The sequence below is a fragment of the Pleurodeles waltl genome, chromosome 6 (genome assembly GCF_031143425.1).
Source record: "Pleurodeles waltl isolate 20211129_DDA chromosome 6, aPleWal1.hap1.20221129, whole genome shotgun sequence".
Taxonomy (NCBI): domain Eukaryota; kingdom Metazoa; phylum Chordata; class Amphibia; order Caudata; family Salamandridae; genus Pleurodeles; species Pleurodeles waltl.
In genome coordinates, this window is record NC_090445.1 from 110,280,705 (window position 1) to 110,296,536 (window position 15,832).

Sequence of the window (15,832 nt, forward strand, 5' to 3'; positions counted from 1 at the left end):
TATCCAAAATACCCCACCCCAAGACCCTGAAAAGTAGGAGTAAAGCAATACTACTTTCCAAGAATCACACTAAACTCATGATTCAGGATTCTGCAAAGACCACAACAGACTGCAAAGCACTGAAGACGGATTCCTATACCTGAGGACCTGCAAAGGAAGGGGACCAAGTCCAAGAGTCGTGAAAGTGTCCAGGGGGGGCAGGAGCCCACTAAACCCCGGATGAAGGTGCAAAATGGCTGCCTCCAGATGGAAGAAGCTGAAGATTCTGCAACAACAAAAGGTGCTATGAACTTTTCCTTTGTGCAGAAGATGTCCTACGGAGTGCTGAAGGATGCAGCTTTATTTCTTTGGAGAAAGACCATAAACAAGCCTTGCTAGCGGCAAAGGTCGCAGTTAAAGAAAAAGGGTGCTGCCCGGGCCCAGGAAGGACCAGGCGGTCGCCACTTGGAAGAGGAGACAGAGGGGGCCCTCAGCAGCACAGAGAGCCCATGCACAAGAAGGCAGCACCCGCAGAAGTACTTGAACAAGGGTTCAAGAAAACTGAGCACGGAGGTAATCTCAACACTACAGAACAGGGTCCCACGAAGCTGGTGGTCAACTCAGCAAGTTGAGCAATGCAGGACAGAGTACTGGGGACCTGGGCTAGGCTGTGCACGAAGGATTCCTTGCAAAAGTGCACAGAAGCCCTAGCAGCTGCAGTTCACGCAGTAAACAGGATTACTGTCTCGAGAGGGGAGGCAAGGACTTACCTCCTCCAAATTTGGACAGTTGGACCACTGGACAGTCTGGGTCACTTGGGTCCACCACCTGTGTTCCAGGGGCCATGCTCGTCAGGATGAGAGGGGTCCCAGAGTACCAGTGACGCTGAAGTTTGTTGCCTGCTGTAGCAGGGGGTAGATTCCGTCAACCAACTGGAGATTTCTTCTTGGCTTCCAGTGCAGGGTGAAGGCAGACAGCCCCCACAGCATGCACCACCAGGAAACAGTTGAGAAAGCCAGCAGGATTAGGCGCTACAATGTAGCTGGTAGTCTTCTTGCTACTTTGTTGCAGTTTTGCAGGTGTCCTGGAGCAGTCAGCGGTCGATCCTTGGCAGAAGTCGAAGAGTGAGATGCAGAGGAACTCTGGTGAATTCTTGCAAGTCGTTATCTGAGGAAAAGCCCACAGGAGAGACCCTAAATGGCCCTCAGAGGAGGATTTGCCACCTCGTGAGGTAAGCACCTATCAGGAGGGGTCGCTGACGTCACCTGCTGGCACTGGCCACTCAGAGGCCGCCATTGTGCCCTCACACCTCTGGTTTCAAGATGGCAGAGGTCTGGGACACACTGGAGGAGCTCTGGGTACCACCCCTGGGATGGTGATGGACAGGGGAGTGGTCACTCCGCTTTCCTTTGTCCAGTTTCGCACCAGAGCAGGGACTGGGGGTTCCCTGGACCGGTGTAGACTGGCTCATGCAAGGAGGGCCCCATCTGTGCCCTTCAAAGCTTTTCCAGAGGCTGGGGGAGGCTACTCCTCCCCAGTCCTTAACATCTATTTCCAAAGGGAGAGCGTGTAGCACTCTCTCTCCGAGGAAATTCTTTGTTCTGCCTTCCTGGGACTGGGCTGCCCAGACCCTAGGAGGGCAGAACCCTGTCTGTGGGATTGCAGCAGCGGTAGCTGCAGAGAAAACCCCAGGAAGCTGGTTTGGCAGTACCCGGGGTCCATGGTGGAGCCCCGGAGATGCATGGGATTGGCACCCCAATACCAGATTTAGCATGGGGGGACAATTCCATGATCTTAGACATGTTACATGGCCATATTCGGAGTTACCATTGTGAAGCTACACATAGGTATTGACCTATATGTATTGCACTCGAGTAATGGTGTCCCCGCACTCACAAAGTCCGGGGAAATTGCACTGAAGTGCTAGTGCTAGTGCCAGGGTGCCCTCACACTTAGAAACTTTGCACCTAACCTTCACTAAGTGGAGGTTAGACGTATAGGTGACTTATAAGTTACTTAAGTGCAGTGTAAAATGGCAGTGAAATAACGTGTGCGTTATTTCACTCAGGCTGCAGTGGCAGTCCTGTGTAGGATTTGTCTGAGCTCCCTATGGGTGGCAAAAGAAATGCTGCAGCCCATAGGGATCTCCTGGAACCCCAATTCCCTGGGTACCTAGATACCATATACTAGGGAATTATAAGGGTGTTACAGTGTGCCAATTAGAATTGGTGAAAATGGTCACTAGCCTATAGTGACAATCTTAAGGCAGAGAGAGCATAAGCACTGAGGTTCTGGTTAGCAGAGCCTCAGTGACACACTTAATCACTACTCAGGTACACACACTCAGGCCACAAACTATGAGCACTGGGGTCCTGGCTAGCAGGATCCCAGTGAGACAGGCAAAAACAAACTTACATACATGTGAAAAATGGGGGTAACATGCCAGGCAAGATGGTACTTTCCTACAAGAGAACCTCTGGTGGTTGTATATTTTATAATGTCCTGTTGACTCTCATTGTACCAATCAGGCTTCTGGATTAGGGTGGCAGCATCATCTGAATTGTGGGGAACTGAGTACAATCCCACACCATGTGACAACTATCTGCCTAATCTATTTCCAGCCAGTCAGCAATGCCTCATCTATGCTCGAGAGCGAGGATAAGTTGTGGCAACTGCGCATGACATTGTGACTTGTCAGGGAAATTGTAGGTGGATCAGATCTCATCCTTTTCTCTCAGTTACACTTGTCTCACACATGCAAAGACAAACAGAAGCAGGAAATGGTTCAATAAAATGTATTGAATCAGCTGCGTCTCAGATAAAATAACAAGAAATGCAATAATCAGCGTTGATAAAACTTATTAAAAGCAAAATGATGGCAAAGAACGTGAAACACAAAAAAAGTCCCACCATACTGTCACTAATCAAGGTGTTTGATTCCTACCTACACTACTAATGTTGTATGTTAGAGCACAACAGGATAAGCCAAAATCTGCCCTTCAGGATCCCTCTGGGAAGACATCATCCCCCATACCCGAGTATGACAGTAGTGAAGGAGCCTGCTGTCTATTGAGAAATCATCCCCATTTAAGCCAGGGAACCGGTAGTCTGAGTGAGCAGCTGTAACTAAGTCAGACAGCATGTGGTCGTGCAACACAAAAGGATGATGGACGGAGTGCTGAACAATGCAAACACCCACCCCCAGTCACAGATCTGGGTTTAATCCATTGTTCTTTTGCTCAGGGGTGAGTGTTTGCATTGTTCAGCACTCCGTCCATCATCCTTTTGTGTTGCTAAAGCATGTGGTTGTGGTCATCTGGCTGGAACCTCCCTCTAACCTGAATGGGAAAGAAATATGTTTTTATAATAAAACAGCTACTGTTCTGAGAAAGTGTCCCCAGGTAAAGATACGTATGTTTCTGTGTAATGTTAGAGACGCGGTATACCACATGTGCTGGCAATCCTATCTTGTCGCAGCCTTGGAGAAAGCACAGAGTGAAAGAAAGTCATGCTAAGAAATGTAAACGCTTTCTTAGGTGAAAGGACAGCAAGATATAGGAAAATAAAACATTACCACAAATGTGGCTGTTCCTAAAAGAATAAAATGAAATAAAATGAAACGTTAGTAGGCTGAAGGGCACAAGCAGCAGGCCTAGTTGCTAAGATAACGTGCCCACAAGCATCACTAAAATGGCTCCAGAACAATAAGGCTCACCTTTACTCGAACTATTCTGTGTATTTACATCTCACACCTACTGGTTTTCATGTTTATTTTCAACTCTTTGCACCACCTGTAACAACTTCTCTTTGGTTCCCTCCCTCCATTAATATAACTTCCTCAATCAGAATGTTTACCTGTCACAAACATTAAGATTATGAAAACACATGCAATAGAGGATTAAAGAGTACAGCACAGAGGAAGAAGAAGGGACTAGCTTTTGGTCTTCTGTGATTAGGGCAGGTTCCCATCAGTGTCCTGATTTCTAGATTCTGCATTTGCTTTCAAGAAGGATCTGGATTTGTCCAGATTCAGAGCTTCAACCAATTGAATTCAATAGAGACTATATATGAACGTCTGGCATTGTGTCAGTTTGTTGTCTGTGATATAGCATGGAGCGTCTGCTCATATTGCCATTTCCTTGGATGTCACTGGAGACTTGAGCCTCCTTAACAATGATATCTTTTAGCTATAGGAATAATTCAAGTTCTTCTGGCTCTTTGAAATCTGTAGTTTTGACTTCAGCTGTGATAATCATTAGCAGCAGATCAGGCAGGCCCGATTTTATTTCCTTTTGTTGCAGTCATGGTTTAAGTGCCAGGAATTTCTTATTTTTCAAGTTTGTTTTGGAGGAAAAGTCAGCTGATGTATGTATCTTGTGACTTTCAAACATTTTGCTGCCATAGTCACGTCTTGCTTGCAGATGTTGGAGAAAATAGGTGCTAATCAGCATTTCCATAGCCAATAGTTCTCGCCTTTGGGACCTTATTAGTATTTAACCGGAGCTATTGGCTTTGCCAATGTCTTTGAGCTATGTTGTCGAGCATTGCAGATGCTGTGCAGCATGTTGAAAAGTTATAATATAAAAGTATTATAAGCATTTTTCTTAGCTTATATTTAACCAAGAAGACATTATGTACAACTGAACAACCCTATTAAAAAAATATTTAACATAAAAAATGTCTCCTAGTTTTTTTGTCCTTGCAATTCTGGCAACTTCTTCCTGCTTCTTCTAATGCTTGTTTGTTATCACTTTTTTGTTAAGGTGGGGGGACATAAACAACAGGAGGCTGGAGTTTGAGAAATAGAACCTGAATTACAACACAAGCAGCGGGTGGGGGTCATTCCAGATCTTGGTAGGAGAAGAAGCTCCCTCCGCTGCGGCTGCGTCCAACTCTAGGGACTTGAGCGAGGGTTGTTGAATGGAGTTTTCAGGTGGGCCGGTGTATGGAGAGTCTGTGGTTGATGTGGTTGGGTCCGATGTTGTGGAGGGCTTTGTATGCAATAACGAGAACCTTGACTTTGCACCTCTTGTGCACAGGCAGCCAGTGGAGACCTATGAGATGGGGGTGATGTGGGTCTGCCTGGGGAGGTCCAGGATGAGTCTCGCCACTGCGTTCTGGATAGTCTGCTGGTGATGACGTTTTGGGTTACAGTCTTTCTGATTTCAATGAGGATCCATCTGAATATATCTTCCGTAGCATGTAGAGGCTGTGGAATCTGGAGGAGACCACTGCCTTTATCTGTTGTTTGACGGTGAGTTTGCTGTCGATGATGATGCTGAGATTGCGGGCGTGGTCTTTCGGGGTCAGGGGTTGTCCGAGCAAAGAGGGCCAACAGGAGTTGTTCCAGGGGGAGGAGTTGTTTCCAAAGACGATCACCTCTGTTTTGTCCGTTTTCAATTTCAAGCAGTTTGATTTCATCCATTTGGTGATGTGGGTCATGGTGTTGCTGAATTTGTCTCTAGGGATGGCGTGGTTTTAAGGGAGGGAGAGTATGAGTTGAGTGTCAACAGAATAGGAGATGTTGAGTCCGTGGGAACGAACAATCTTGGCCTACAGCATTCCATAGGTGTTGAAAAGGGTGCGGCTGAGTGAAGATCCCTGAGGGACACCACATATTATGGTCTTTGGTTCTGAGGTAAAAGGTGTGAGGTGAACTCTCTGGATGCATCCTGTGAGGAAGGCGTGGACCCATTTGAGGGAGTTACTTCAGATCCTGATGTGGTGGAGTCTGGAGGTGATGGTGTAGTGGGAGATAGTGTCAAACGTGGCAGAGAGGTCGAGGAGGATCAAGGCCACCTTCTCTCCGTGATCGGGGAGGGACCTGATGTCATCTGTGGTGGCTATGAGGGCGGTCTTGGTGCTGTAGTTGGTGTGGAAGCCGCATTGGGAGGTGTCCAGTAGATTGTGTCTTAGCAGGTGTTCGGAGAGCTGTTTGTTGGTGGGTTTTTCCAGGACCTTAGCTGGGAAGTGGAGCAGTGAAATAGGGTGGTAATGTTTGAGTTTTCTGGGGTCGGCTGACAGTTTCTTAAGGGACGGCTTGATCTGCATGCTTTGGGGACAGTAGCAGTCCTGATGGAGGTGTTGAGGATGGGAGTGAGGATGCTGCTGATTTCCTTCTGGCCCAGGTTGAAGATATAGTGGGGGTATGGGTCATTGAGTGAGCCGGAGTGGGTTGAATTCATAGGGCTGCTGTTTCCTGGATGGAGAGAGGCTTCCAGTCAGTGATCAGGTGGCTGGGAGAGTTGTCTGACGGGGTCTGTAGGTGTTCAATAATGGTGGTTTGGGGGTGAAAGTTTATGTAGATGGCTGTGAGTTTGTTGTGGAAGTAGTCGGCTAGTAAGTCACAGAGGGTCTGAGTGGATTGGATTGTGTTTTCAGTGGCTGCTGGGCAGGAGAACTCTGACGATCTTGAAGAGTTCCTTCTGGAGGTTGGTGCTTTCCTCGATGTGGTGATCTTTTTTGCTTCTCTGAGGCAGAGATGATATTTGCTCAGTGCATCTTTGAAGGTGGTGCTGTCTGCTTGGTCTGTGCTGATGCACCACCATCTTTCTAGCCGTTTGTATTCTCTCTTGAGTGTGCGGAGTTCGGGGTGAACCATCTTACGGGCTTGTTGGATCTTCTGGAGGTGGACTTCCTTGTGGGGATGACTATGTTGGCACCATTGAGGATCCATCTTGCTCGAAGTTGCTGGAGAGGATGGGTTCGCTGGGGTGGGGGCGGTGGTCCATTGGTTGTCTCTTACTTTACTCCATCTACGTGGGGGGGTAGTGGTGGAAGGCTCTTGTCTGCTTACGGAGAAATGTACCAAGTGGTGGTCAGTCCATGGGAGTTCTGTTGTGGGGTAGAACTTGATTTTATCGCTGGCTGTAAAGATTGGGTCCATGATGTGTCCTGCAGTGTGTGGGGCTGGTGACTATCCGATGTTGCTCAGGTTGTCCAGGAGGTTGGTGGAGTTGTGGTAGTTGGGATTATCTAGGTGAAAATTGAGATCTCCTAAAAACATGTAGTCTGTCGAGTCAATGGCCATGGGGGCGATAAAGTCTGCAACGGCCTTGCAGAAGGTGGGGCAGACCCGGGGGTTTGTACGGGAGGGTTCCCCTGATGGTAGTTCTGGCATCGATTTGGATAAGAAAGTTGAGGTGTTCCATGAGATGAGACGTCAGTTCCTTGAAGGTGGTACAACAGAGGCTGTTGATGCCTCCTCCATGCTTGTTGTGTTGGTCTTTGTGGATCAGCTTGTAGCCTTGCGGGGTTCCGCAGGTGATGTCGGGGGCCAAAGTTGGTGTGAGCTGGCTAGCTGATGATGGTAGTTTGTCTAATTTCTGGTATCGATATCCTAGGGCGAGTATGAACTACTAAATCTTTGATGTTTTTAGTCCGTTTAAAGGTGAATATGCACACTAATAAGTGTAGTTGTGACATCGGAGAGCATTTGCCAACCCTCCCTTCACTTTCACCACACTTTCACCACAGTCAGCTAGCCACCCTCCATTACCTAAGATTTGTAAATATTTCAAAATGTTTTTATTGCTGTCAAGAGATGATAATACATACATGTGTCCATTTAAAAGCTTGTTTGTGTACCGCATCTTTTGTCTTTGTCACTCATATAGAGCGACGTAAGTCCCAAGGTCCGTTATGTCCTAAGGAACTCGTCCCCTAATATGGGAGGGTAAGGAGCACGATACTTGCAGGTGGTTTACACTCTTGCATGGCAGCACAAACTACACCGAGTGTCACTACACCATGGGGTGTTCCTAAAATGCTTTGATGTTTTTCCTTATGTTTTATTTTGCATTTTGTTATACCTTTTTGTACAGGTTCGCTAATTTAGGCTGTATGCAGTGTAGTGCTTTACGTAAGTAGTCTCTTTTCTTAAAAATTTGATCAGGGATACAAAGCAGCTTATGATTAAACGTGATTTTTGGTCCTGATGAAACGCTGAACCGATCTGTTAGGACATTGAGGGCCCGAAACATGTTGACCGCAGAGATGAGCTAAAGGGAAAGTGTCCCTATTAGTTGTGTTTGAAGAGTGGCAGAACTTTATTCCTATTCCACTCCTGCATGTTTTTAATATTGACCAAGGTCCTCCACGTCAATTAAAACATATTATTCGGAGGCTCTTGAGCCAATTGTATCTTCTTTTTATTTTTCTCTTCTGCTTTCTTTGAGGTGAGGTTTAAATTCATTCCTACCTCTATTACAGCACACACCACCGTTAAGGTCTCTGGCAAAGTGACCCCATGTGGGGCCTGTCAGACATTGCAGCGCCGTTCTGACGAGGAGCTGGCCCCATGAGGAATCATGACATCCAAAGGATGTGTGAGGGCTTTCGCTTTTGATTTAGGAAGTGTTCTTTTTTTTAACCTGTGCCTACTCTGTTAATATTCATTCTGTTTAGGAACAGTGTACTCTTTTTGACGTATTTAGGCCCGTATTTATACTTTTTTAGCGCCGCATGTGCGTCATTTTTTGACGCAAAAGCGGCGCAAACTTACAAAATACAATCATCTTTGGACCTTGGACTCTGCATTTTGTCCTATAAATAAGTGACTCTTTTAATATTTGGGACTATAATGCCAGTACAACAATGAAATAAATCTTTACTTTTACAATCTCAAGAACCTCCTGAGTGGGACATCACCTCCTTCTTTATATTGTATTCTCGCTTTAGAGGACGTGGGTCCCTGTCCTCTGGTCAAGTCCCCCATTTCATGAAGTAGGCATCTAATACAGGAGAATAGTGACCTTGGGCCCTCTCCATTTTTTGGAGTTTTTGTTCCTGCCCCAAGCATGCCTTGTTATCTATTGTTTGGGAACATATCTGCATAAAGGGTCCTACAAGATCTGTATAAATACATCTCGCGCAGATGTGGTTTTCAGAGGGATTCCTACCAGATGCCACCAACGCTATCTATACTACACGTTGCCTTGATGCAGACCCAGCCTTTGTGTCCCCACGTAGTCTGATCTAGAGAGCTCATCCCAAGGTAACAAGGGTTGGGGGTTTCTTCTCATGGACATGGACCTGGCAGATTAGTTTTAACACACCTAGTTCTCTTTGGGTTAGAGATTAGGTTCCTGCTAGGGTATTATGGCTTATTTCACATTTCATATTATTGGACAATGGTGAGGGTCTTTATATTCACAACTCTCGTTTTACAATTCTGTTTCTTTCACTGTTCATTATCCTAATCATTGCAGCCCATGCAACTTACAGTAAATTGCAGTCTTGTTAATAAAACTTTACTGCATCACCTTCATTGCCTGTGTGTGAATGAGACTTGTTGCTCATGTGAGAAAAGGGTAATCTTCATTTAACCACGATTCCCTTGAGATGTCACACTCTTAAGTCCATGCATAAAGACTGCCACAAATCACCTTTTACTATTTGGGTTTTTGGTGAGGTACTGCTTGTAATCTGGGAGAGATGGGCCGACAGTTGCGACTTGTAGTAGGATTGGCCTATTCACCTATAAACAAAAGTGCTGTCCCCCCCAAACCAGCAGTCTTGCCTAGAGCAAGAGTCCAACTACAAGTCTAAAAAGCCATTGACTTCAAGACCAGGAGCCAAAACTCCTATTGGTGCTGGTTCACCCATCAAAGGTGCCTTCTTTAACAGACTCTGACCTCGAGGCTCCCATTTTCCAGGGTCTCCAAGAGGAGTTGAACAGTAGGCAGAGGAGACTTTTTATTCCCCCACAAATGGGTAAAAGTGTTGCCAAACCACCACCAAAGGTGCAGGAACAGTTTTCCTCACAAAGGGAAGCCTTAGGAGCATAAGTACCACACCTGTGTTCCATAGGCAATGCATTATGGACACACTGGTCAGTGATATTTGCTTATGCTTTTCTGCCTCTCCCACTTTTCCCATAAATGGTCTGGAGGCTAAGGCAGACCTCTCTTGATCTCATGGTAGTTCCCACGTGGGCCAGGTAGCCATGGTTCACAACCCTTCTCAAGATGTCAGTAGTCCCAGATGAGAAGTTCCCCAATAGCCTAGGTATTCCCACTCAGCACCAGGGTACAGTCAGGCATCTCAGCACCAGGATAAAATCAGACATCCAACCCCCAGGCAGCTCAACCTGGCAGTCTGGTTCCTCAAGTCTTAGAGTTTGGGTTTCTCAAATTGCCAGCCCCACCACCAACCCTGCTAGGTGGCAAAGTGGAAGAGATTTATTCACTACTGTCTACCCAAACACACTGATCCCCTTCAGCCTGCAGAACAGGACATTGTCTGCTATATTTTGTACAGTTACAATGCTCAGGCCAGGCCTACATTTAAATTTGCTTACATTTGGCTGTGGAGGCAGCATTCTTGCAAAACGGGGAACAGCCTTCCCTCATCAGAATCCCTGTCATTAAAGCCTTTATGGAGGGAATGAAAAGGGTTGTCCCTCCCGGGTTACCTCCAGTCCCTTCTTGGAACCTCAATGTAGCCCTCACTAGACTCATGGGACCTCCACTTGAGCATCTTCACTCATGCCTCCAGTTCCGATCTTGGAAGGTAGTGTCTCTTGCCACAATTAATTCCCTTAGATGGGTTAGTGAGATTCAAGCCTTCACCCTGGAAGAACCTTTTTTAGAGATTTACCACATAGGGTAGTCCTCAAGACTAACCTGAAGTTTTTGCCTAAGGTGGTCTCCCTTCTCCTCCTTAACCAAACCACTGAACTGCCAGTGCTCCTTCCGCAACCAGATTCGGTAGCGGAGAAGACTACACGCTAGATGTTAAGAGAACCCTTATGTACTACATTTATAGGACAAAAGCTTTCTGTACCACTCAGTAGCTGTTTGTTGCCTACACTAAACCACAAAAAGGTAGGGCTATTTCTAAAGCAGGGGTGGTGAGCTGGCTAGTCACTTGTATACAAACCCGCTATTGTCAGGATATGAGATTTGCGCATGGCGCCGTTGGGGGCATAACCAGGCTGAGGCGCCATCAGGGACATAACCAGACTGAGGTGTAAGCGCTTTCGCCCTAATTAACATGTGCAACATGGTGCACGGTGAATGACACTAGGGCTATTCTGACAGTTCGCTGTAATAGACTTAGCACTCATGTATACTCTTTGCTTGCTGCATTATTCGTATTGGTGGCATTGTGGTGTCAATCAATCAATCATGGTTCTTATAAGAGCGTGACTAATCACCCGTGAGGGTCTCAAGACACTGGGGGTAAGAATGAGTTTAGTCGAAGAGCCACGTCTTGAGGTCCTTCTTGAATTGAGGTTGAGAGGGCGATTGCGTGAGGTGTAGCAGAAGAGTGTTCCAGGTTTTTGTGGCGAGGTAAGAGAAGGATCTTCCTCCAGCTGATTTCTTGTGTATCCTTGGATTAGCGGTAAGGGCCAGTTGGGCGGATCAGAGGTGTCTGGTGGGTGTGTGGAAAGTCAGTAGGTGGTTGAAGTATGCGGGTCCGATGTTGTGAAAGACTTTGTATGCGTGCACGAGGAGTTTGAAGGTGATTCTTTTGTTGATGGGGAGCCAGTGAATGTCCCTCAGGTGACCAGAGATGTGGCTGCAGCGGGGGATGTCCAAGATGAGTCTGGCTGAGGCATTCTGGATCCTCTAAAATGTCTTTTGGAGTGTAACAATACTGTTCCTTTATTGTAAAGGTTGTGGGGAATTATGTGTCCTAGGATGCATAATGGCAAACTTTACGTGTGCCATCTTGGGTGGGGCCCGTGTATAAAAGACGAGCCACACTGTCTGCCGCTGCGCATAATTAGAAGAAAATCTGAAGATGGAGTGCATCCTCAGACCTCCTATTTGCAGCCATCCTTGTTCCTGGCCGGCAATCCAGGTAAGGGGAGACGCTGCTCCCTATTACTTTTTAGCTTTGATCTATTGTGAAGACCCCGGTATACTTGCTCAAGATTTGAGAGCGGATCGCATTAGGCTCAAAAGAGCCTTCCGAGCACCGCATGTGTGCAATATACTTTTGTTTACAGGCAGCGGGCACATTTGAAAGCACTACCCTTCGCATTACTTTTGGCAAGACAATTGGGTGTGGCTGTAATCAGCCTTTGGCACTAAGAGCACCTTTTGAAAATTGATCAAAGGTGCTATACTTATAGCAAAAATCTTTGTTGTAACGATCGTAATGCCGTATGGTTGATTCTCAAAGCTTGTTGTTACAAGGCAGGAAATATTTTATTGGTGAAGTTCCCAAAGAAAGTCAAGAACTATCATTGACAAAACTGTCAGAATCTGTTTGGACATTTGAAGTTCGCAGTGTACTGACTGCAAGTAGAACAGGTACCAAGATAGAATGTTAGCGGTATGTAAGTGGTTTCAGTATGTGGACAAGTCCAATAATGCTGACTGAATCTGTATCCAGGTGTTACATGAAACTTTTGTATTACAGCTGTTGCATTCATAGTTACCATTCTCAGTAGGGGAGACTTTCTGAGCTAATATCATCAACCAACATCCTACCACCATCAACCACTGAAGAGCGAATAGATAACTTACTATAGGTACTTATCTTGTACATATTCTAAACATAACCAACCTTGCCATTGAAAGATTACTAGTGAATACTTAGATAACATTTGTTACAGGTCTCCTTCCCCCGTTCCAACACACAACCCTTCCCTCGCTTGATCAGCCCAGCATTCTGTGCCTTCAAGGTATGCGGAATTGGGGATGTGGAGAGGTGGACCCTTTTGTACCTCGCACTGATCCTGAGAAGCATCATCAACTACATCATGCCTTGACAGCTATACCAAAGCCAAACCTCAGCTTCCACCCAGGCCTCATTCTACATGCAAGAAGGCTGTTTCTGTGGTCATAATTCACATTAGTAGTATCAATGTGAGCCCACATTTCTGCTACTCTCATCTCGTGTGGTGGGGGCGGGGGGGAATAGAACATGTCCGCAACAAGCTACAATCATGGATACTAAGGGGGTCATTCTGACCCCGACCGGCGGCGGTAGCCGCCGGCCTGGCTGGCACCGCCAGAATACCGCTGCGCGGTCAAAAGACCGCCAGAAGGCCGCCCACCAGCCCAGCGGGAAACACCCTTCCATGAGGATGCCGGCTCCGAATGGAGCCGGCGGAGTGGAAGGGGTGCGACGGGTGCAGTTGCACCCGTCAAGATTTTCAGTGTCTGCATGGCAGACACTGAAAATCTTTGTGGGGCCCTGTTACGGGGGCCCCTGCAGTGCCCATGTCATTGGCATGGGCACTGCAGGGGCCCCCAGGGGCCCCACGACACCCCATACCGCCATTCTCTTCCTGGCGGCCAAAACCACCAGGAACAGGATGGCGGTATGGGGCTCGGAATCCCCATGGCGGCGCAGCAAGCTGCGCCGCCATGGAGGATTCCCCAGGGCAGCGGGAAACTGGCGGTACACCGCCGGTTTTCCGTTTCTGACCGCGGCTGTACCGCCGCGGTCAGAATGACCATGGGAGCACCGCCAGCCTGTTGGCGGTGCTCCCGCGGTCGTTGGCCCTGGCGGATTTTACCACCAGGGTCAGAATGACCCCCTAAATTGCGTAGGCAATTCCTGGTCTCATACCCCAACAGCTGTGTTTGTTCAGGACCACATAACTTCCATTCAAAAGTATATGAAATGCTGGACGAATCAAAGGGATGGGAGAACCCTTCAGAAAACAGGCCAAGTTTGCGATCCCCGCATTGAAAGGGCCATAAAGGGACACCAGTCTGAAAATCATTGAATGACTAACAGTAGTCTCACATTCACTTCTGCTGAGAAAGACTTCTGTTTCACTGTTCAGATATTTATATTCAAAGGGCAACTCCCACTTTTCTTAAATATAGCTATTGCCTAGCCACTCGCATCTGCCCACGACAAGATGTTTCAAGCATTTCAAGAAACAAAAGGTGGAAATGAGCAGATTTATAATGTCATGTATGTGCCATACTGTTGATGGACTTTCTGCAACCGTGAAATGCAACTTTTCTAATTTTTCTATATGAAGCATGGTGAAACTCGCTTACCTTTTAGCCATTGTTTGTTGTTCCCTGGATAAATTAAAGGCAGCAAACAGGTCACTACTGTTAATATATCTCCATGGAACACGACCATTTTTCTGAATCTGTAGTGTCCCACATAACTTCATGATGGAACGCCGTTGACTCTGTCCATGATGCAAAAAGGGCATGTCATTCTGAATGATGTCTATCGCAGATGAGACTTTGTAATTATGGGAGTATATTTTGTTGGAAAGAGTGTTCATGCCATTATCGACAATAGCTAAAGCCTTTTCCAGATTTTCCTTATCAATCTGTCTCAAACACGCAGCTGCTTCCATTTGAGAAAGCTTCCAGATTTCATTGTATAACGCATAGATGAATCTTTTAGAGCGTGGCTTCCTTGGACCTGACAAGAAGTCTTGCAAGTCTATGTTTCAGATAGCATATTAAGATGTTCTTTAACTGCTGCTAAGGTGTCGTCTGTAACTACTGCTGGCACAGTTTACCCACACTGCATGTGGTAACTAAACCCGACTGTTAACCAGAGACAAAGTGAGGGTCCAGCCGGCTGATCTTGAAATCCTCCGGAGGAATTAACAAAACGCTCCTGACACTTATTTGTGTCTATTGGCCACAATTACCACTTGCTGAGACTAGAAAGTGAAGAATTATAGCTACCAGCCTGAACCTTTGCATCTAATTCTTCCTCGGTGACAATTGTTAAATTTTGCCGATGTGGGGATAGTGAGCGCATTCATTTCCTTTATTTTTGCTAACCCTAGAGAGCATGTCTGTTGAATTGTGCCATTGAAAAATATTATTTGGACAGGAATAAAGCATGCATTAAACAAAGCTTCCCTACCCTTTAATTTGCCAATCTTGCGTTCCAGATACACTTTTTACATCAATAGTGTTCTTCCAATATTCGTATTCTTCCACTGCAAGTTGAGAAACAAAGGAATATGAATAGATCAATTTTGTGTTTGTTAACAAAATGTTCCTACTTTTAGAAGGTGGTAAGCTGAAGTAGTATGATTCTGCGTTCTTAATGTCATACCTAGAAATTTTTTTAGATGTATCTGATTAATGCTTTGGGCTCCCCAACAGACGGAGTTGAACAGTGTTCTCACTGTGTGTAATTAAATACTGTTCTGTGTCTAGTTGCTCGGTGCAGGCAGTAATGTCCCCAATTATTATAACAGAACATTTGCCCATAATTCTTTGTGTTAGTGTACACATCATCACTGTCAAATACAGTATAATCCTGCAGTTCAGCAAGCATAGAATCAACTGTTTGTACATCACATTCATCAGGAAAAACACCAGGTGTAATTACATCAGTCATTGAATTTTTGAAAACATATGGAATTTGAATGACCTCAATAGGCCCGTATATATCAAATGGAACTTTATCCCACACAATTCCAACAGGAATTGGTACTGCTGAAATGTTCACAAGGGACAAGATTCTTCGGACCTTATGTGAGGAAAGATATGGAGTTAAAACTTCATCCACAGACTCAACAGAAGAGCGTTCAGGAAGATAATGACCATTTATAAGGAGAAAGAAAGCAGTCACAAAACCAACCCATAATATAAAAGCAAGTAATGTAAGAAATATTCACAGATAATACCAGAAATACTAAATTATTATTTTTAACCCATATGTACAGCTTACGTGTCTTTGAAACAGTTTCAGTTGCAGGTGTGGATGAAGTCAAAGAAAAGTCATCAAGGTCGATGAAATAACCAGAAAACCAGAAGCAGTCTCTGCAAACATAGGAGCATTACTGGTGGATGGATCCACTTCACGTGGAGGTTCATAGTAGATGATGTCGTCAGTTTGTGTTGAGTTGGAGTAGAAGACAGCCACGTCTTGGGCAGGTGTTGTCAGTAAAGTGGTA